We start from the raw sequence: 23310 nt of genomic DNA on the forward strand, positions 1-23310 counted from the left end.
GTCGATAAGTGCCAGGCTGCTGACAGGTTCTCTGTCAACCCCCGACATTTGATGGTCCTTAACTTCGTATTAAAAAACCCAAGAGTGTACATGGAGGAAGATGCATAATATTTTTGCCTCCATAGAATTAGTTTAACACATGGTATGTCTCATATTTAAAAAATAATAAAATTATCTAGGCAAATGGCCTAAATTTAACCTCACATGTGCTCCAATTTCAGAATTTTTACAGTTCAAAAATAATGTTAGTTACACTCTCACTGATAATCTGAAAGAGTGTGAAAAGGGAGATCTGAATGGCTAGAGATTTATAGAATATAGTAGCATGTGGAAGGAAGGAAAAGTCATGATGAGTGCTAAAAAAATGCACTGTAGTAAATTTGTGAGGCAGTCATCTGCCTCAAATATCTTTCACTTCTCACTTTATGTTGAGATGTTCCTCTATGAAGTAAAAAAACATCTCCATTCAATACAGGATCCAAATTGCAAAGAAAAGTGATTTTGATGACTTTTTTTCACAGAGATCAATAAAGAGCAAGGGAAAGTCTGCACGGTGCCAATGAAGAAATTTGATTCTACTTTCAAATATATTTCCACTTTTCCAAAAGCTATCTGATTATATCTCTGATAAACATTTTAGAAATAATCAGTATGATTTTATTTTTCCAACTATCTTATTTTGGTTTTCTTGTGACTGAGATTAGCCATTAATCTTGAATGGCTACTTGACAGGATAAGTGAGTCAAAGGACTATTGGGTCTTTATCACTATTAGGATAGCAATGAGAAAACAGCCTCCAGTAAGATATAATGGCAAGTGAATCAACTGATGACTTTTTACTAGCCTTTCTACCATAGCTATACAGAGAGATAAATGCTCAGTTCTGAAGCAATAGTCCTTTAATCCCAGGGTCAGATTATGGTTGGTCTTGTCCTATGCATAGCTTGCTCTTTTCCAGGCACCCACCAAAGCTGCTCTATCACTCCCCTCCACAAGTGGACAGAGGAAAAAAAATATAGTTAAAGTCTCATGAGTTGAAGATAAGGACAGGGAGAGATCACTCACCGATTACCATCACAGGCAAAACAGACTCAACTTGGGGATATTAATTGAATTTATTACTAACAAAATCAGAGCAGGATAATAAGATGTAAAATAAATCTTAAAAAACACCTTCCCCTGTCCCCTCCCTCCTTCCAGGGCTCTACCTCCTCCCCTCCAGCAGCACAGGGAGACTGGGAATGGGGGTTATGGTCAGTTTATCACACATTTTTTCTGCCACTGATAAGGGAGATGAGTCCTTCCCCCTCTCCAGTGTGGGGTCCTTCCCATGGGAGACAGTTCTCCATGAACTTCTCTAAAGTGAGTCCATCTCACAGGTAACAGTTCTCCACAAACTGCTGCAACGTAGGTCACTTTTCCACGGGGTGCAGTTCTTCAGGCACAGCCTGCTCCAGCGTAGGTCCCCTACAGGGTCACAAGTCCTACGAGGAAACCTGCTCTAGAGTGGACTACTCTCTCCACGGGTCCACAGGTTCCTGCCAGGAGCCTTAGTGGCAGGAGGGCCTACCCTAAAATCCAATCAGAGAATGCCATCATGCAAGTTCAACTGTTGGTGCCAGGATATTGTCTTGATGTTGAATTATGCTAAAACCAGACTGGTTCACCAGACTTCAAATACACATCTTGTTTTCTGAATCAGGATTTGACAGATAAGCTAGTCTGCTGGCCTGTAGATCTGTGACTACCAGTCAATCACTTAATACTATAAAAGTCCAGTCCCCTTTCATACAGTCAGGCTCTTCTAACATAACCCTTCTTGAGGTGTATGTGTGGAGATTCCTCCCTTGGGTGGGGACATCCTCCAAGGATACTCCTTGAGGCTGAGAGAAAGAGATCTCCCCACAAGCATTGGTATGGGTGAGTTACATCAAATCTCTACTTAATTATTTCTTTTTGCTAGTTTTAATATAATTGCTTCAATAATTGCTTCAATATAGTGCACTATCCTATCTTATACTATACTAGTAGTTTTAACTTTTATATTGTGTAGTAAATAATTCTGATTAAGATCTTTGATCATTTGTAATAATAAATGATTCATTTTATATAAATATTCTCATTTTGCCAATAATTAAAACCTGTGGGACAAAAGTGGTTCAATCACACCTCTGTAATTCCTTAAGTTTAAACCATTGACATAATCCAAGGCTAAGATTGGATCCAGCCGCACCTAGACTCCTCTCTGAGAAGGAGTTTAGAAAGCAAGGGAATCCTTTCTGCACCTTGTGACTCAACGGTAGGGCTTTTTTTAATAAATTTTGTCTAAGCCTTCCACTTACAACTGCAATAAACCTGCTCCAGCATGGGCTTCCCACACATTCACAGCCTTCTTTCAGGCATCCACCTGCTCCAGCGTTGGTCTCCTCCATGGGCTGCAGGTGGATCTCTGCACCCCTGTTGACTTCCATGGGCTGCAGGGGGACAGCCTGATTCACCATGGTCTTCATTACGGGCTGCAGTGCCTGGAGTTCCTTCTCCATTGACCTTGTTGTCTGCAGAATTGTTCCTCACATATTCTCACTCCGCTCTTCTCTGTCCACAATTACTTCTGCGCAATAACCTTTTTTCCCCTTCTTAAATATGTTATCACAGAGACATTACTACCATCACTGATTGGCTCCACCTTGGCCAGCATCAGGTCCATCCTGGAGCCAGCTGGCATTGGCTGTGCTGGACATGGAGGAAGCTTCCAGCAGCTTCTCACAGAAGCCACCCCTGTAGCCCCCCGCTACCAAAACCTGGCCACACAAACCCAATACATCCTTTCACAGAATCACAGAATCTCAGAAGAAGAATTTGTGCCATCGCTAATCTGAGATGCAGATTGTGATGTGGTTCCACTGTGAGTATTGAAAACTTAGGTTTTGAGGCTTCTTTAAGGATTAACTCCCTATATATGCAGACAGCAAATCTACTCTGCTGCCCTGTAGAGCTTCCAGGTTCTTGCATCCTGAGCCTGACTTTCTGCCTCTTCACTGTATCTGATTTGCAGTAATCTATCTGCTCCTGCGTCTTTGCCCTGGGATCATCCCTGGAGAAGCCTGTTTTCAGAGTTAAGAGTCTTCTGGAAAATTGCTTTGGGCAAGATAGTAAAAGAGGTCCTACTGGGCACAGGTAGAAGGCCATCTACGTACTGTAGGATCTTCAACTTATAAATTGCATCTCATCTTTTCTAGTATTCTGGAATATAAAGAAGAGAGAGACTTAAATTCAAGTCTTATATAATGGATCTGCCAGTCCTTCCCATATTGGTATCCCAGCCACCATCTTCTGTGCCAGAGAGGTTTTACCCACTTGGCTTGCTTATGGCATGTTTCACATTCATGAATAACCTCTCTGATGATGTGGATGGTCAAGTCCACCCTTCAATCATGAACCCATCTATATGTTGTATCTCTCTCTAGATGTCCCAATGTTTCTTGGGCCCACTGAGCTATGAATAGCTCATCTGTACATTCCCAGTCCAGGTTCCTCTCAACCATTTAATTTCTGGCAGCCTGGTCTACTTGCTAATTGTTTTTATGTTCTTCAGTGGCAAGACTCTTAGGCATGTGAGCATCTACATGATGGACCTTTACAACAAGGTTCTCTACTCAGGCAGCAATGTCTTGCCACAGTGCAGCAAATTAACCTTTGTGCTGCCAGTTGGTCCTTTTTCCACTGCTGTAGCCACCCCCACAAGGCATTAACCATCATTATGAGTTAGTATAGAGATAGAGAACTGGCCACTTTTCTCATTCTGCAATACCTTGGATGAGATGGATGGCTTTCAGTTCTGCAAACTGGTTCAATTTGCCTTTTCCTTCAACAGTTACTGTGACTCGTGGGACTCCACACAGCAGTTTTCCACCTCCAACTGTTTCCCACAATATGACAGGGCCCATCAGTAAACAGAGCATATTTTTTCTCATTTACTGGTAGCTTCTTATGCAGTGGGACCTCTTGAGCATGAGTCACCTCCTTGGGTGATGCTCCTAAATCTCTGCCCTCCGGCCAGTCCATGATCTCTTCCAGGACTCCTGGGTGGCTGGGGTTCCCCGTTTGAGCCTGTTGTGTGATCAATGCTACCCGCTTATCCCATGTAGTATTGGTTGAATAATGGGTAGAGGAGATCCTTTCTTTGAACATCCAGTGCAGCACAGGCAATCATGATGCTAAGAGGAGCTGTGCTTCTCTACCAACAACTTCTAAAGTGGCTAAAACCCCCTCATATGCTGCTAGTATCTCTTTTTCAGTCAGTGTAGTGGGCCTTGAATACTCTATACCCCCAGTTCCAAAACCCTAATGGTCAACCTCGAATCTCTCCTGGTGTTTTCTGCCAGAGGCTCCAGGTGAGACCATGCTCCCTGGCTGCAGTGTAGAGCACATTTTGCACAGCTGGTCCTGTACAGATGGGCCCAATGATCTCCTGTTTGATCTTTTCAAAGGCTTGTTACTGGTCAGGACCATACTCAAAATAATTGTTCTTTTGGGTCACTCAATAGAGAGAGCTCACTATAGCTGAGTGAAATTTTTTCACTGAAAGGGTTATCAAGCATTGGAACAGGCTGCCCAGGGGAGTGGTTGTCACCATCACTGGAAGTGTTCAAAAGTCATGTGGATGTGTTGCTTAGGGACATGGATTATTGGTGGACTTGGAAGTGTTAGGTTAACAGTTGGACTCGATGATCATAAGGGTTTTCTTCCAAACTAAATGATTCTGAGATACTAGACTCTCACTGTGGGTGCTTGGCCAACTCCAGACTGTGTGATATTGGTCATCTTTGAAGTGAGACTCTGTTATAGTATTGCCCTCCCTTTAGGCTCACTTTTTGTGTCACTTTGGTTTATCCCCCCACCCCTGGGATGGCTGGGTCCCCCTCTGGGATGGTTTATCCCTTTCTGAAATATGTTTAATTCACTTGATACCAATATTATATATCCAGATAAGTAATCTATCATAAACATATCTGCTGTTAAATCGTTGCTAAGTTGTTTCATTAGTGATAAAGTTTTAGTAACCTGTGATAGTGTATATCTACTTGGTTTTTGTTATTATTGGCTGTTGCTATATCTGGATCTCTTTCCCCTCATATGATGAGGGGCGCACCAGTCCTAGTTCCATTTCCATCTGAGGAACCATTTCCGACGGCTGAGGTGGATAGGGAAGGGGTTACTCCAGCTCCAGGGGTTTCTTTGGGTCCTGGACGCATGGAGGGGAGAGCTTGCTCCCCCTCCCCCCACCCACGAGGTCCCATGGCAGCCACAGACAGCACATGGGACTTGGAGAGGAGGCGAGAGAGGGAGTTTATTGATGGGGTGGTTACATATATAGGGTTTAGGAGGATTCACAGAGTGACCAATTACAGGGTCAGGGGGCTTACAGGACACCTAATCGCAGGAAGGGGTTAACAACCAATAGGAAGGGGTTAAAAGAGTCCAATGGGAAGACTTCTTGATATCTTCTCAGGACATTTCTGAGACAGAGATAAGAACTGGCGTGGGGTGGTCTTGGGAAGAAGAAGGAGTGACTTTGCAGAAACACAAAAAGCCATCTTGAAACATATTTAAACCACAGCTTCTCATACAAGGCAGATTCACTGCTACAGCTATACAGTTGATTGGTGCCATACTACTGATTAATACTGTTATTATTTTGCAATAGCTTGAGATACATTTATATATTCACTTTATTAATCATAGGTATACTTGCTAGTGATGATTTCTGTGGTATTTCTGATAATCTGTAATAAAATAGAGAAATTTAGAAGATAAAGCCTGCATTGTCCTTGTGTCTTACAGAATCCTACAAACCCATGGTTGCAATGCAGTCTCTAAACACCTACAGGCTGGGTAACCCTTTAGGTCATAACAGTAATTTACAAGATCTTCCTTGAGGGGGTACCTTGCCTTCCTGCTCAATAGGAAACACCTCCAGAGGCTGTTGATTGCTCTTGGGATACCTTTGTCAATCTCATGGTACCTAGTGAGGGATCCCAGCTGCTGGGATTCCTTGCCCTCTAGTTCCAGACTCTGGGCTCCAGTATCTCAGCATCAGAACACCCAAATAGCAATTCACTCACCTTCCTGAGGGCCATAATCTTTCTGCATATCTCACAGCTTATTCAGGGATAAGAACCAGGTGCTTTTTTCCTCTTTTAAGTGTTCTGTCTCTTCCTCCTCCCATTCTTGTGTTGAGGAATACATCTGGTGCAGCTAGCCTGGTTTGCAAGCTGCGGTTCGAGATGCAGATTGAGTACTGGGTGGGAGCCCGAGACAAGAGGCCGTGAATTTCCGACCCTTTGCATAACAAAGGGTACTAAGACCAGTGGTGTCGGCCAGGTGAATGGACACCGAGAGACACAGCAGGAGCCAGGGACTCAGGAGGAAGAGTGAGACTTTTGCACTTAGACTGTGAGGGTATAAAAGCCCAGGGGTTCCTTCGTTGGGGGTCCCTCCTCCAAGGCACCAGCTCGGGCTGTTTCTGTGTTACTGCGCCGTGAATAAATTGATTTATGGAATGAGACATCTGAGACTCTGCTATGGGAAACCTGGGGTTGAACCGGTAGGGAAATCAGGTCTGACTGTGTGTGAGTGGGGTGTGTAGGGAGTCAAGTGGGCTCACTGGAGCTGCCTGCTGTGAAGGGGCTTCGGTCCCAGCAGTTAAAGTCTCTGTTGTTGGGAGTGACTGCCAGAGAGTCTCATTAGTGGTCAGACTGGGAAGCTTCCTTAACACCTGTGGCTGCCCTGCTGCAGAATAGGCTGCCTCTTATTCTTCCTCCTGTTCTTTCTCAGGAGGAGCTTCTTTCTCTCTTACTAACTGGATTGATCTCTGCTTCCATTGTTTCTCCTTGACTTCAGGAGTAAATATTGTAGTTAAGGGTTGTGTTTCTAGCCATGGTGTTTGTGTGGTCTCAGAATGAGCATCATTCTCATTGTTCAGTTGTGTGCCCCTAGATAGGGAGGCTCTCTTAGTCTTTTGGGGGTGCTGGACAGACGCTCAATAGGCATGGGCCCTGACAGAGCATTAGAAGTTATAGAATCATAAAATCATTCAGATTGGAAAAGACCTCTAAGATTATCGAGTCCAACCTTTTAGCAAATATCACCATGCCCACTAAACCATATCGCAAAGTGTCACGCCTATGGATGGCCCCATAGACTTGTGAGTGTCTAGATGGCACAGCAGGTCACAAACTACTTCCTCCTGGATTATGGGAGGCAGGGGGGTTATTCTGCTCCCTGTCCCTGTCTAACAGCTCAGGAGGCTGGGTACCCTGAGTATAACTGGTCTTTCTGTTAAAGACTGAGGCAAAGAAGGCATGAAGTACCTCAGCCTTTTCCTCATCCTTGGTGGCAATGTTCCCCGCTGCATGCAACAAAGGATGGAGACTCTCCTTGGCCCTCTCTTTGTTATTAATGCATTTGTAAAAACATTTTTTCTTATCTTTTACAACAGGGGACTGATTGAGTTCTAGGTAGGCTTTTGCCTTTCTAATTTTCTTTCTGTATGACCTAATGACATCCTTGTACTCTTCCTGAGTTGCCTGCCCCTTCTTCCAAAAGTGACAAACTCTCTTTTTTCCCCTGAGTCCCAGTGAAAGCTCCCTGTTCAGCCAGACCAGTCTTCTTTCTCACTGGCTCATCTCATGGCACATTGGGACGGCCTCCTCTTGCACTTTTAAGATTTCCTTCTTGTACAGTGTCCAGCCTCCCTGGACCCTTTGTCCTTCAGCACTGTTTTCCAAGGAACTCACTCAATCAGTGTCGTGAACAGGCTAAAGTCTGCCCTACGCAAGTCCAAGGTAGCAGTTTTGCTGACCCCCTTCCTTACTTCACTGAGAATTGAAAACTCTATAATTTTGTGATCGCTATGCCCAAGACAGCCTCCAATCACCACATCTCCCACAAGTCCTCTGTGAACAGCAGGTCTAGCAGGGCAGCTCCCCTGGTAGGCTCAATTACCAACTGTGTCAAGAAGCTATCTTTCACACACTCCAGGAACCTCCTGGCTGGATGCCAGGTACCCACTAAAGTCACTCTCTCACTCCTCTCTGCAACTAGACAGAGGAGAGAAAATACGAAAAAGGATTCATGAGTTAAGAGCTGGGAGAGGTCACTTACACATCACCATCATGGGCAAAACAGACTCAAAGTGGGGATATTAATTAAATTTATTACTAACAGGATCAGAACAGAAGAGTGGGAAGTAAAATAATCTTTAAAACACCTTCCCCCCACCCCTCCTTCCTTCCAAGTTCTACCTCCTCCCCCCAGCAGTGCAGGGAGACAGGGAATGGAGGTTGTGGTCAGTTGTTGTTTCTGCCGCTGCTCAGCAAGAGGAGTCCTTCCCCTGCTTCCCATGGAGTCCCTCTCACGGAAGACAATCCTTCACAAACCTCTCTGGCATGAGTCCATCCCACAAGAGACAGTTCTTCACAAACTGCTGCCACATGGGTCACTTCTCCACAGGGTGCAGTCCTTCAGGCACAGGCTGCTCCAGCGTGAGTCCCCCACAGGGCTACAAGTCCTACTAGGAAAACCCGCTCCAGCCTGGGCTCCTCTCCCCATGGGTCAGCAGGGCCCTGCCAGGACCTTGCTCCCAGCATGGGCCTCCCATGGGGTCACAGCCTCCTTCAGGCATCCACCTGCTCTGGCGTGGGCTCCTCCACGGGCTGCATGTAGATTTCTGTACTCCTGTGGTCCTTCATGGGCTGCAGGGGGACAGCCTGTTTCACCGTGGTCTTCATCATGGGCTGCAGGGGAACCTCAGCACCTGGACCACCTCCTCCCCCTCCTTCTCCACTGACCTTGGTATCTACATTGTTGCTCACATGTTCTCACTCCACTCTGGCTGCAGTGTTCCTCTGCCCAACAGGTTTTTTTCCCTTCTTAAATATGTTATCACAGAGGCGTTACTATCACTCCTGATTGGCTCAGCCTTGGCCAGCAGCGGGTCCATCCTGGAGCCAGCTGGCATTGGCTCTACCAGACATGGGGGAAGTTTCTAGCAGCTTCTCACAGAAGCCACCCCTGTATCCCCACCACCACCAAAACCTGGCCACAGAAACCCAATACAACTGTCTCCATTCTGCTGTGTTGAACTTCCAGCAGATATCTGGCAAGTTGAGGTCCCCCACGAAAACAAGGACTAGCAATCATGAAACATCTGCCAGACCCTTGTATAATGCTTCATCTGCCTCTTCATCCTGGTTGGGTGGTCTATAATAGACTCCCAACAGGATATATGCCTTGTTGGCCTTCCCCCTGATTCTTACCCATAAGCACTCAACCTTATCGTGGCTATCACTGAGATCCATACAATGGAAACACTCCCTAACATACAGAGCCACCCCACTGCCTCTCCTTCCTCGCCTGTCCCTTCTGAAGAGCTTGTAGCCATCCATTGCAGTCATGTGAGTCATCCTACCATGTTTCCGTGATGACGACTACATCAGAGCTTTCCTGCTGCACAATGGTTTCCAGTTCCTCCTGTTTGTAACCCATACTGTGTACATTGGTGTAGATGCACTTCAGCTGGGCTATTGATTTCACCCCCAACACTGGCAGGCCACTTGCAGGCTCCTCTCTAGTGAGCCTGGTCTTATTCCCTTCCCACTTCAAACCTAGTTTAAAGCCCTCTCAATCAGCCCCACCAATTTATGGACTAGAATCCTTTTCCCCCTTTTAGACAGGTGAACTCCATCTGTCTCCAGCAGGCCTGGTACCATGTAAACCACCCTATGACCAAAAAAGCAAAAATTCCACTGATGGCACCAGCTTCTGACATACATGTTAAGCAGGTAGGTTCTCCTGTTCCTTTCAGTGTTCTTCCTTGCTACTTGAAGGGATTGAGGAGAACACCACCTGCATACCTGCCCCTTCAATCAATCACCCCAGTGCCCTGAAGTCCTTTTTGATCACCACTGGACTTCTCTCTTCAACCTCATCACTGCCAACCTGAACAACCAACAGTGGGTAATAATCAGAGGGCTGTACCAGCCCAGGGAATCTCCTAGTAATGTCTCTTACTCAGACCCCAGGGACGCAGCAGACTTCCCTGTGGGATGGGTCTGGCCAGGATATTGGGCCCTCTGTTCCCCTCAGAAGACTTGCCTATGACAATTACCCTTCTTTCTTTCTTCACCCAGGCAGTTGTAGCACACGGGGTTGAGTGACTTGCCCTAGGCAATCCCCTGGATGGACCTTCATCTGAATCATTATTTGCCTGGCCCTCAAATTCATAGAATCATAGAACCAGCCAGATTGGAAGGGACCTCTGAGATCATCAAGTCCAACCCTTGATCCACTACTGTCATGGTTACTAGACCATGGCACTAAGTGCCACATCCAGTCTCATCTTAGAAACCTCCAGGGATGGTGAATCCACCATCTCCCTGGGCAGGCCATTCCAATGCCTGATTACCCACTCTGTAAAGAATTTCTTCCTAATATCTAACCTAAACCTCCCCTGGCACGGCTTAAGACCATGCCCTCTTGTCTTACTGATAGCTGCCTGGGAAAAGAGACCAACCTCCACCTGGCTACAAACTCCTTTCAGGTAGCTGTAGAGAGTGATGAGGTCTCCCCTGAGCCTCCTCTTCTCCAGGCTAAACAATCCCAGCTCCCTCAGCCTCTCCTCATAGGACTTGTGCTCAAGTCCCTTCACCAGCCTTGTTGCTCTTCTCTGGACCTGCTCAAGCACCTCAATATCCTTCCTGAACTGAGGGGCCCAGAACTGGACACAGCACTCCAGGTGTGGTCTCACCAGCGCTGAGTACAGGGGAAGAATCACATCCCTGGACCTGCTGGTCACGCTGTTCCTGATCCAGGCCAGGATGCCATTGGCCTTCTTGGCCACCTGGGCACACTGCTGACTCATGTTCAGCTTCCAGTCAATCCAAACTCCCAGGTCCCTCTCTGCCTGGCTGCTCTCCAGCCACTCTGCCCCCAGCCTGTAGCGCTGCATGGGGTTGTTGTGGCCAAAGTGCAGGACCCGGCACTTGGCCTTGTTGAACCTCATCCCGTTGGAATCAGCCCAACTCTTCAGCCTGTCCAGGCCCCTCTGCAGAGTCCTCCTGCCTTCCGGCTGATCGACACTCCCCCCCAACTTAGTGTCATCTGCAAATTTGCTTATGGTGGACTCAATCTCCTCATCTAAATCATCGATAAAGATATTAAACAGAACTGGGTCCAACACCGATTCCTGGGTGCAGCACTGTTCACCACCACTCTCTGGGCCATCCAGCCAGTTCTTAACCCAGCAGGGACCTCCCCAGTGAGCCAGGACTGTTGGTAGCAAGCTCTTCTGCCAGCTCCCTCATCACCCTTGGGTGGATCCCATCTGGTCCCATAGACTTGTGGGGATCCAAGTGGCTCAGCAGGTCGCTGTTTCCTCCTGGATTACAGGGGAGCTATTCAGATTCTTATCTCTTTCTAGAAGCTCCAGAAGCCAGCTGTCCTCAGGACAACCTGTCTTACTATTGAAAACTGAGGTAAAGAAGGTGTTAAGCACCTCAGCCTTTTCCTCATCTTTGATAACTATATTCCCACCCATGTCCAGTAAAGAATGGAGGTTTTCCTTGCCCCTCCTTTTGCTATTGATGTATCTGTAGAAGGACTTTTTGTTATCCTTCACAGAAGTGGCGAGATTCAGTTCAAGTTGTGCCTTCGTCTCTCTAATTTTCTTTCTACATGACCTAACTATATTCCTAAACTCTTCCTGAGTAGCCAGTCCTTTTTTCCATAATCGGTAGGCTCTCTTCTTTACTCTAATTTCCTTCAAAATCTCCCTGTTCAGCCAGACCGGTCGTCTTCCCCGCCGACTTGCCTTTCGGCACACTGGGACAGCCTGCTCCTGTGCTTTCAAGACTTCCTTCTTGAAGCATGTCCATCCCTCCTGGAACCCCTTTGTTTTCAAGGGTTGTTTCCCAGGGTACACTCTGAACTAGTCTTCTGAATAGGCCAGAATCTGCCCTCCAGAAGTCCAGCGTAGAGGTTTTATTGATGGCCCTCCTTGCATCCCTGAGTATTGAAAACTCTATTATTTCATGGTCACTGTGCCCCAGACGGCCTCCGACCACCACATCTCCCACCAGCCCCTCTCTGTTTGTGAACAGAAGGTCTAGCAAGGCCCCATCCCTGGTAGGCTCATTTACCAGCTGGAGCAGGAAATTATCCTCTATATGCTCTAGGAATCTCCTAGACTGCCTCTTCTCCGCTGTGTGGAGTTCCCAGCAGACATCCGGCAGGTCACCCACAAGAACAAGGGCTGGCAATTTTGAGACATCTGCCAGCTGCTTGTTGACGACGGCCAGGAATTCACTCCGACAACAGGCAAAGGCACACGGCAACTTTATTTACATTAAGCTTAGATTTATATTCTTTTTCTCTGTCCACACGCAAGCATACTATATTTCATTGGTTAGATACTTCTGTTCACATGCCTAAACTCGTCTTTTGATAGGTGGTCGACAGTCCTTCGCATGCTGGCAAACCTCAAAAACAGCACTTGTTATTTACAACAGTTTTGCTATTTTTCTACTTTCCCATCCTAGATTGTTTACATTCTTTAGCACTTCAGAGCTGCAACTGCTCAAATTCAAGGCCTACCATCCAGTAGTTTCCCACAGCTTGTGGAATAATTCATCATCCTCATCATCCTGGTTGGGTGGTCTGTAACAGACTCCCACCAGGATATCAGCCTTGTTGGTCTTCCCCCTGATTCTGATCCACAGGCACTCAACCTTATTGTTACTGACTTCAAGTTCCACAGAGTCAAGAGACTTTCTAACACATAGAGTCACCCCTCCACCTCTCCTACCTTGCCTGTCCCTTCTGAAGAGCTTGTAGCCACCCATGGTAGCACTCCAGTCATGCAAGTCATCCCACCACGTTTCCGTGATGGTGACTTCATCATAGCTTTCCTGCTGCACGATGGCTTCCAGCTCCTCTTGTTTGTTACCCATGCTGTGTGCATTGGTGTACATGCACTTCAGCTGGGCTACTGATTTCACTCTTAACTCGGGCTTTCCACCCTTATGCTCTTCCCTGGAGAACCTCGTTTCAATCCCTTCCCCCTTCAAACCTAGTTTAAAGCCCTCCTGATCAGCCCTGCCAACTTATGGGCCAGATCCCTTTTGCCCTTGCTAGATAGATGAAGCCTATCTGATTTGAAGAGATTAGGTACCATGGAATTTGCCCCATGGTCAAAAAAACCAAAATTCCGCCAGCGGCACCAATCCTTTAGCCACCTATTGATGAGTTTTCCTACTCCTCTCTTCATTCATCCCTGCTACTGCAGGAACTGAGGCAAACACCACCTGTGGTCCTGTCTCATTAACTAATTGACTCAGTGCCTTGAAGTCCTTTTTAATCGCCCTGGTACTTCTTCCATTAATGTCATTAATGTCATCACTGCCAGCCTGGACTACCAACAGTGGATAATAATCTGAGGGCCAAATTAGCTAAGGGAGGCTCCTACTAATATCCCTCACCCGGGCCCCGGGAAGGCAGCAGACCTCCCTGTGGGATGGGTCCGGTCGACATATAGGGCCCACAGTTCCCCTCAGAAGGGAGTCACCAACTACAACTACCCTTCTTTTTTTTTTTATAGCTGTGGTTGTAATCCGTCTGGTAGACAGGGTGCAACCAGGAGACCCTGCAGACAGATCTTCCTCTTGACTGTCCTCTACCTGATTCTCTGGGTTCAGGGCCTCATACCTGTTCTTTAAGGGCACCTGGGGAGGTGATGGGGGGCGGGAGGGGATTCTTTTACCTCTCCGGTCAGGGACCTGTTTCCACTCCCCCCCCATCTACTTGGTTTGCTCCAACTGCCTGATGGCAGGAGGGGCAAGGCTTCACCAGTCAATTTCCCTTTCACTTTCCCTAATGCTTCTTAGCCTCTTTACCTCTTCTTTGAGCTCTGCCACCAGGCACAGCAAATCATTCACCTGCTCACATTGTACACAGATGCCACTCACACTGTCCTCTGGTACTAAAGCCAGGCTCAAACGCTCTGCACAGCCAGAGACTTGAACAGCTGTGTCCTTCTTGGGGGTTCCATCTGTGTGAACACACCCCTTGTGATAATAGCAGCAGCAAAGGCTTTTGCTTTTTTGGAAACCATTGCTGGCTTGAGTTGCGGGGTTAAAAAAAAGCTCACCCGAGAGAACTGGGAGGTGGCTGTGCCCTTTCTGCTTGCCCTGCCTGCGTGAACTGCCGTGCCACGTCCCTGTTCACCATGCTCCAGGTCGCTGGCGCTCCCAGCAGCTGTTTAAATCGCTCCCAGCAGCTGTTTAAATCCTTCGTGGATGGGCTGGGTTCCGCCCCCTAGTCAGCTGATTGGCCTCCCAGGAGACCTCCAGCAGACCATGTGCAGCTCCAGCAGCCCTTTAAATTCCAGAGCCTCATACCTATTCCATAAGGGCACTTGGGAAGGTGAATGAGGCTAGGAGGGGATTCACTTGCAACCCCAAGAAGGGACCTGTTTCCATTCCCCCTCATCTCTTAGGTCTCCTCCTTCTGCCTGGTGGTAGGAAGGTAGGGGATCCTCAGCTTCTTGTGATATGTCCATTTGTCTCAAGGATGGTAGAGAGTGGCTCCACCAGTCTATCTCCTTCTCACACTCCCTGATACTCCTTAACCTTTCTACTTCTTCTTTCAGCTCTGCCACCAGGCTGAGCATAACATCCACCTGGTTGCACCTCACACAGGTGTTATCTCCGCTACCATCTGAGAGCTGCACCAGGCTCCGGCACTCTCTGCAACCCAAGACCTAGACAGTCACATGTTTATGTAGGAGCTCTGTCTGGGTCACCACATGCCTTCTGGTGATGGCTTTCTGACAAGTGGAAACCATAGCTAGGTTTCTTCTGGGAGGACGATGCCAACTAATTGGGCTCACCTGCTGAGTCGGTAGGGGGACTGCATCCTCCCTGCACTCCCGTCTTGCGCAAACTACTACGCAAATTTTCACACCCCGCCCTGACTGCTGCAACACACACTTTGCATGCTCTGTTGCTGTGTCATGACCTGGCTGATGTTCCACAACCTGCATGCCCTCTGTGTTCGCCACGCTCCCAGTCGATCATGCTCCGTGGGGGCTGCTTTTGTACAGGTGAGGTTTGACCATCTTCACTACTGGCCCTGCCTACACTGAGTCAGTGCTGCTGCTCGCCAGGGTCTCGACACTTCCTGCACTGGGGAGGGGGGCTGGAGCACCCTCTCTCTCCCTCTGCACTAGCTTCACAGTTTTGCCAGTTTTCGGGAAACTCCCTATGGTCTCCCAGCACAATCCTTCACTCATATTATGTCTACCAGAGCAGTTTGCTATGGAGACTTGCTGTGTTCCATTGGTGCAGGCAAGACTCTCCTCCTTCAAATGCCAGAATCATAGCATCATAGAATTGTTAAGGTTAGAAAAGACCTCTGAGATCATTAAGTCCAACTGTTAACCCAGCACCACCACGTTCACCACTAAACCGTATCCCTAAGTGCCATATCCACATGCCTTTTGAATACTTCCAGGGATGGTGACTCAACCACTTCCCTGGGCAGCCTATTCCAATACTTGACAACCCTTTCTGTGAAAAAAATTTTCCTAATATCCAATCGCAACCTTCCCTGGTGCAATTTGAGGCCATTTCCCCTTTTCCTGTCTGTCGCAGGGTATCTTGTCTTGAGGCCTGGTCCAGTGGGGGAAGAAAGACGCACAAGACACACAAGGATGATGAGACAAGAGATGTCTGCCTGCTCAGCGCAGCAGGCAGCCTTTTATTGAGCTTACTAAGTTCACACACAACACAAACATATTCCTACAACAACACCCAGGAATCCAAACACCTGCACATAATCAAACCGTCTTAACCTTGTACTCCCTGCAACCCAAGGCCGTGTCCATGGAAACCATCTAACCAGCTCCACTGCTTCCATGGAACACAGCCTAACTTTTGCACTGCCTCAAACTTTAATTGTGGGGCTACGACTTCCCCCCACAAATCCCCCTTTTCTGTAGTTGTGCAGCAAAGACTGCCCGTATCGTATCCTGCAGGGCCCTTTTGCAGGAACGACACTAAACAAGGCAGCATCAGCAACACAACCACAATCACCAATCTTCCAGAAATACAAGGCCCCTCCTATTGGCTGTGCAAGGATTCCTGGCCAGATTCTAATTTCTACAAAGGAGTTCTAAGTTGCTATTACAAATTAACAACATATGTAAAATTAGTAATAACATTTAAAGGCTGATTAGGAAATAACTGAAAAGCAAGAGTTACAACTCGAAGTTCCACAAATTGAGAAGAATCCTCTTGATGAACATAACCAAAACCTCACCAGGTTCCATAAGAGTGGAATTACTTATAGTGGGAATTTGAAGAGTTCATATACCATCCAGAATAAGTACTCACTATGATTCAACAGAATCATGTTACACACTTTTTTTTTTTTTTTTTAAATCTTGACACTTACCAAAAGTATTTGTAAGTCTGCATTTCCACACAGTTTCTCTCTCTCACACAGTCTTTTTCCCAGCATACATAGGTGGCCACCTCAGTCATCTGTCACTCACACACACATTTTAAGTATTTATTAGCTGTGTACTTCTTATCAGTCTCATTACTCGTGAGGGGAATGTACGCCACATTTGGTAACATTAAATTAGAAATCTTGTACAACTTTCCATGCAAAAGACAAGTACAAAAGGAAAGGCCAGGATACCATCCTGGGAAGTTTCAAACCATTTCATAGAACAAGGACACCCTTATTTCATCACAAAATTCCAGTTTCCACTCAGAGTACGTACACCTTTCCAAAAAGAACCAGGATCTCTAGGCGACTTCTGCAGGGGGCAGGACTACCCCCTTTTGTCTTTCCTTCTTCACCTTTTCCCGCTCTTTGCCACTCCTGCGTCTCCCGTGGAGAGGGAGGGAGGGAGGGGGAGGAGGGGGAATAGAGGTTGGGTTCATTCGGAGAAAAATCAAGAAGAGGAGTTAAATTGCCTTTGCTCTCCTCATGTCGCAACTTTAGCTATGTGGTTTGCAGAAAAAGAATGATACATAGGAGGAGAGGAACAGCTGCAGATGGACACGTTCTGAGGAGGGAGGGAGGGGGAGAAGGTGGTGGTGTAAAACAAGGGAGAAGACAGACAGTCCCCCCACTGCACCGCCTGACACTGCGGCCACCGCTGCCAGCCCGCCGCCCCTCATTCCGCTCGGGACCATGGCTGTCAGCAGCGCGGGGGAAACAGACCCCCCCCGCCGTCCGCTGCGCCGGCCCTTGGGGCCGCGGCCGCGCCACCCGTAGCCAGCGCCGCACAGGGCACAGCGCTGCCTAAGGTCGGCGCCGCAGGCACCGGGCACGGAGTTGCCTCTGCACACGGAGTTGCCGCCGGTGCATACGTGGGCGCGCCGCTCGGAGCTGGGGCTGCCGCAGCGAACCCGCCGGCCCCCGGCTCTGCAGCGCGCCGACCGGGGCCACGCAGGGCACCGCAACCGCGCACGGAGCCGCTGCCGATGTCGCCGGCCCCGTCGCCCCCAGCTCCGCAGCCTCTCGGCAGCCACGCACGGCGCCACGGCCGCCGCCGCCTGCGCAGGCACAGACGGACCCGCCAGCGCCGAGTCCGGACCCAGTGCCACCCCACAAACACCCGGAGCGGGCGGACCCGGCACGGCCGCACAGCCCGGCGCCGGGAACACAGCAGCAAGCGGGCTGCGCAGTCCCGTAGCACAGCTCAGACGAGATGCAGGAAGCTTCTTAAGGTGGAAATCAGTCACAGCGTTCATAAGATCGTTTCTCGGTCCATCAGTAGCACATTCATGCCGTAGCTGTCCTTGATTATCTTGGACAAGTGCTGCCGAATCGTTGGTACCGCGCCCATCCCGCTGGGGCTGCTCGGCTGCCCCCGGCCCCGCTCCGCGACCTCCCATCCTGCTTCAGCTCCCGTCGGCTCCGCTCGGCCCCTCTTCTTTAGCACTCTAATGTCCTCCCAGGTAAAGCAGCCTCTCTCCCATTCCGAAGACACAACAGTAACAAGCGACGAAACTTAGCTTGATCGCGTCTAACACCAAGACGTCGTAACAAAGCTTTCCAGGCGATAAAAACACGCCTTTCGTTTGCACTCATGGTCTGCCCCCATAGTGACTAGAAAAAATTCTCAGGAGCTCACCTGTGCCCTACCAAGTGCCAGAGATGCACCCGGGCCCTCCAGGCAACTTGTGCCTTCCAAGTGTGGCAGAAACACTTGCGTTCAGGTGTAGGAAAGAATCGGATCCGGATCCTGCAGCACGCCCGCTGCTAACAGCTCCTGAGTACCAGGACCTCGCTGCGCCTCGCCCCGCAGCCTAATTACCTCCGGTCGTGATACCCCAGACGACACGGACAATACTCGACAGTCTTTTTCTGGTTCCTCACAGGGGCCGCACCATTGTCGCAGGGTATCTTGTCTTGAGGCCTGGTCCGGTGGGGGAAGAAAGACGCACAAGACACACAAGGATGGTGAGACAAGAGATGTCTGCCTGCTCAGCACAGCAGGCAGCCTTTTATTGAGCTTACTAAGTTCACACACAACACAAACATATTCCTACAACAACACCCAGGAATCCAAACACCTGCACATAATCAAACCGTCTTAACCTTGTACTCCCTGCAACCCAAGGCCGTGTCCATGGAAACCATCTAACCAGCTCCACTGCTTCCATGGAACACGGCCTAACTTTTGCACTGCCTCAAACTTTAATTGTGGGGCTACGACTTCCCCCCACACCTGTCACTTGTTACCTGGGAGAAAAGACTGACACTCACCTCACTACAACCTCCTTTCAGGAAGTTGTAGAGAGCGATAAGGTCTCCCCTCAGCCTCCTTTTCTCCAGATTAAATAACCCTAGTTCCCTCAGCCACTCCTCATAACACTTGTGCTCCAGACCCTTCACCAGTTTCGTTGCTCTTCTCTGGACATGCTCCAGCACCTTAATGCCCTTCTTGTTTTGAGGGGTCCAGAACTAGACACGGTATTCAAGGTGCAGACACACTAGTGCTGAGTACAGGTGGAATGATCACCTCCCTAGTCTTGCTGGCCACACTATTGCTGATACAGGCCAGGATGCCATTGGCCTTCTTGGCCACCTGGGCACACTGCTGGCTCATGTTCAGCTGGGTGTTGACCCACATACCCACATCCTTTCCCACCGAGCAGCTTTCCAGCCACTCTTCCCCAAACCTGTAGTGCTGCAGGGGTTGTTGTGGCCAAAGTGCAGGACCCAGCACTTGGCCTTGTTGAACCTCATACAATGGGCCTCGGCCCATTGATCCAGCCTGTCCAGATCCCTCTGCAGAGCCTTCCTACGCTCCAGCAAATCAACACTCCTGCTCAACTTTTCATCGCCTGTGAACTTGCTTAGGCTGCGCTTGATCCCCTTGTCCAGGTTATCACTGAAGATGTTAAACAGGGCTGGCCCCAAAACTGAGCCCTGGGGAACACCACCTGTGACCAGCCACCAACTGAATTTAAAGCCATTCACCACCACCCTGGGCCTGGCCATCAACCAGTTTTTACCCAGCAAACAATGCACCTGTTCAAGACATGAGCAGCCAGTATCTCCAGGGGAATGCTATGGGAGACCATCTGTAGCAGGGAGATTGCCAAAACTGAAACCAGTACACCATTGAAAGTTCAACAAAACAAGGTTTATTACAAAGAAGTAGCCAACAAAACAAGAAGCCAAAAGACAGGAAAGAGAAGGGAAACAAGCCCCCAAGACAACCCCCCACTCACTCAGGCATTATTTCTGAGGTTGTCTTATCAACCCCAGAATGCTTAGAATTACCCATAGCAGAAGCTGCATCCCCGGAGCATGCTGCACGTAAGGGGGTCTTTTCTAAATGACTCTGGGGGCTTACTTCATCCTCCTCCTCTTCACTTTCTCCTTCAAATGTCCTTGGAGGACCATCAGCCAATAGCCAGTCCCCAATTAATTTCAGTTTATACAAGATGCTTCCTTCAAGGACAAAGTTCTCGTTTATCAGTGCTTGTTTTCACATAACTTGGCAGGCAAAGAACAGACTCTCACAGGTGGCTGGGCCAAAGCACAACCAAAAATGTCAGCATCTAATTAAGCACGAATACACTATCTCAAAGGCTTTACTAAAGTCTAGGTAGACAATATCTGCAGCCTTTCCCTCATCCACTACGTGGATCACCTTGTCATAGAAGGAGATCAGGTTTGTCAAGCAGGATCTGCCTTTCATAAAGTCATGCTGGCCAAGCCTGATCCCCTGGTGTACCAATTCAACAGGATTACATGCCTGTTCAGGCATAGAATCCCAGGCTATTTGAAGTGATAATGGCCCTAAGCACCTGCCCACAATCCTCCCATACACCCTGCCACCCAGGGATCAGCTGCCTAGGAGCATGTTCCTCTGTGGCGTTTGCAATTGGTTGGTTAATCTTGCAAACAATAATCAAAATCAGGCTCAGCACACACATCAGTGAAAACAGTCTGATTACAAAAGGACAGTCAAGAAACTGAGAGGCCATTACAAGAAGACTGGAAGACCTATCCTGGAGGACAGCAGATTTTTTCTCATGCACTCTCACACCCTTTCCTTCACTTTTTTTAATACTCTCAGATGCTTCTGTCTTTAGTCAGTCACCCTTGCTGTAAATTTCTTTAAATACTGTTAAATACTTTAAAACTGTTGCATGAGAAGACCTATTTCTGCTTTAAAATAAATTTAAAAAAGGAAAATAAAGAATAGGGTCTTTAGCAATAGGACAAGGGGGAACATTTTTAAACTAAAAGAGGGTAGATTCAAACTAGATATAAGGTGTGGGAACAAGCTGGGCCAGCTGCACTGGCATTCACTTAATTAGAACCAAAAAGGAGAGTTGACCGTGACTCGTGTTTTGACAAAGAGAGTGCTGTGTTCTCAAAGTGGAAAACCACTTATTGGTCTGCATGATAGCATGCATGGTTTATACTGTGATTGAAAACAATCGCAGAATGGTAGTGTTGTTGAATGCATGAAATCAAAACATCAGGTCACCAAAGTTTTGGGAATTCTAGTTAACTGAATGGCAACACCAGGTGCTGTTTACCCAAAGAGGTTAATAAAAGGGGAACGCAGAGAGAGATCTGTGGAGAATCACGAAAATGGAATCGTGTGTGTGTGCAGTCCCATTCCTTCATTGTCGATAATAAGGAAGAATTTTTTTGTAATGTGGGTGGTGAAACACTGGAATGGGTTGCTCATGTTATAAGTAAAATGAAACTAGGCTGAAATGTAGCAGTAAAAATTTATTAAAGATTTATATAAAATGCAAATAAGCAAAACAGCGCACTGGGCGACCGGGGAGACCCCTGCTCCCTCACGGCACGCAAATGCAGGGGGCAAAACCAGTAACTTTTATACCTTTATTAATTCCCTTCCCACAGTCACTTGTTATTTTTCTATTGGATCCGAGTTCGCAGGTCTGAATCTGGTTGGTTCTTTTGCAGGCCTGTTTCAGTTGCCAGGTGCTTTTTCTCTATATAGTTTTAATTAGTCCTTCGTCCTTGAGGCCTAGTGTGTAGGCATTTCCAGATGTTCATCCTGGATTTTCTTTATGTCTTCGTACTTGACCCTTTGATCCTTGTCCTTCCCTTCGTTACTTTATGCGTACATTTTTAGATAATATACTTTTAGAAAAACAAGATACAAAATACTTATTCAGCAAGGCACAGTAATTTATCTTGTCAGCTTGAGAACTACAAGCTGCAGGACTATCAGTAACCATTCTGCAACTTACAGTCTCCCAACCTTAACATAACATTGATTACAATAACATATATATATAGGAATATAACATGCAATACAATTTAATGAGTAAATTTCTACTACTTCTAATTTATTACACTCAGAAAGGCTGCAGATGCCCCATCCCTGGAAACATTCAAGGTCAGGTTGGACAGGGCTCTGAGCAACCTGATCGATTTGAAGTTGTCCCTGCTCATTGCAGAGGGGTTGGATTAGATGACCTTTCAAGGTCCTTTCCATGCTATGAAAAAGCATTGCTTGTATGTTCTGAAATTAATGTCTGACTTTCCTATCTAGTTCTATCAATGGTTTTATTCAGCCTAAATTCTCATTAAATATTGAAAACACCTGATATACAATTTTCACCAGCAAAAATTTGAAGATTGTTATAAAATATGTATGTTCATTTCTTGTATTGCTATCTGATTTAGAAACTTATCAAGTTAAACTGCATTTTAAAGAAGACCGGGGTTCTTTGCACAAAACGTTTATTATGTACTGTGAACAATCCCCTGAAATACTTTGATAATTAAATCATTCAAAGTCAGTCAATCTAGATAGAATAGAGATTGCTAACAAGAATGCCAGAATTGCATGAGGCTGTCCCTTCCATGACTGAAACCCACTCCCATAGTTGAATTTTGTCAAAAGAAGTTGTGTTTATGTAGAGAGTCCATTTACCTTTTTATGTGGCTATGAAGTTACTTAAAGAAAGCAACTGAAACTACCAACAAAACTCTAGAATCCCTCCTTTCAGAGTTCTTGTGTGGCTGTTCACTCAACTCCTGCTCACACACAAAAGAACTAGCCGCAGTCTGCATTCCAGACTGATGGCCTTAGAAGACTGGGGGGGGTAAGTTTTTTCCTCTCCTCGGGAAAGGGCAGTCACTTCACTTTTGCCCTGACTCAGGGAGGGTGTGTGTGTGGAGGGATTCCGTGGTTCATTTTGTTTTTGGCTGGGTCATCTGGCTGCTTCTGGCCTCGGTTCGCCTTCCTTCTCCTGCGCCCTGTTCTGCTCCCAGCCTGGACTTGTTCAGATTTCATCGGAGAGGCTTGACCCTTACCTTCTGCAAAGGAACCTTTGGGGGAGTCCTAGTAGGAGCCAACCGCCGACAGCGTGAGTCTGTGGGAAGAGCCCTTTTTTTCCCCTTTTCCCCTTCCCCTTCTCAGTGTGTGGGGGAGATCTCCATTTTCGGCTTCTCCCGCGCACTGGGGGCCTGCCAGAGCCCAACAGTACCCCCCCCGCCAGCCACCACAGAGCAACTGCAGGCTCTACTCCTCCAGAGATCCAACAGCGTCCCCTCCCAATCGTGGTTAGAATTGTGCCAAAAGGCAGAAAGTACTGAACTGGTTTTTTTTACTTTGGGTACAGAATTATTATTTAGTTGTTTTTGTGTTCTTTTGTTGTTCTGCCAATACACATATATCCTTTAAAAAAGGTCTGTTATCTTTTCTTTCTCCATACTTCCTCAATT

At 47.5% G+C, this 23310-nt stretch overlaps 2 long non-coding RNA genes across 2 annotated transcripts in view; one reads left to right on the plus strand and one right to left on the minus strand.

The window, feature by feature from the left end:
* Nucleotides 1-11780, plus strand: part of LOC113981675 — a 17614-nt gene extending 5834 nt beyond the window's left edge. The window contains exon 3 of the long non-coding RNA XR_003538489.1: nucleotides 11770-11780. This is a non-coding gene — a long non-coding RNA (uncharacterized LOC113981675). The remainder of the gene's footprint in view (nucleotides 1-11769) is intronic.
* The window catches only part of LOC113981673, a 290933-nt gene that overhangs the window by 219395 nt on the left and 48228 nt on the right, over nucleotides 1-23310 (minus strand). Inside the window, exon 2 of the long non-coding RNA XR_003538487.1 lies at nucleotides 1682-1685. This is a non-coding gene — a long non-coding RNA (uncharacterized LOC113981673). The remainder of the gene's footprint in view (nucleotides 1-1681; nucleotides 1686-23310) is intronic.

The sequence above is a fragment of the Neopelma chrysocephalum genome, unplaced genomic scaffold (genome assembly GCF_003984885.1).
Source record: "Neopelma chrysocephalum unplaced genomic scaffold, ASM398488v2 Primary Assembly neopelma1_96706, whole genome shotgun sequence".
Lineage (NCBI taxonomy): Eukaryota > Metazoa > Chordata > Aves > Passeriformes > Pipridae > Neopelma > Neopelma chrysocephalum.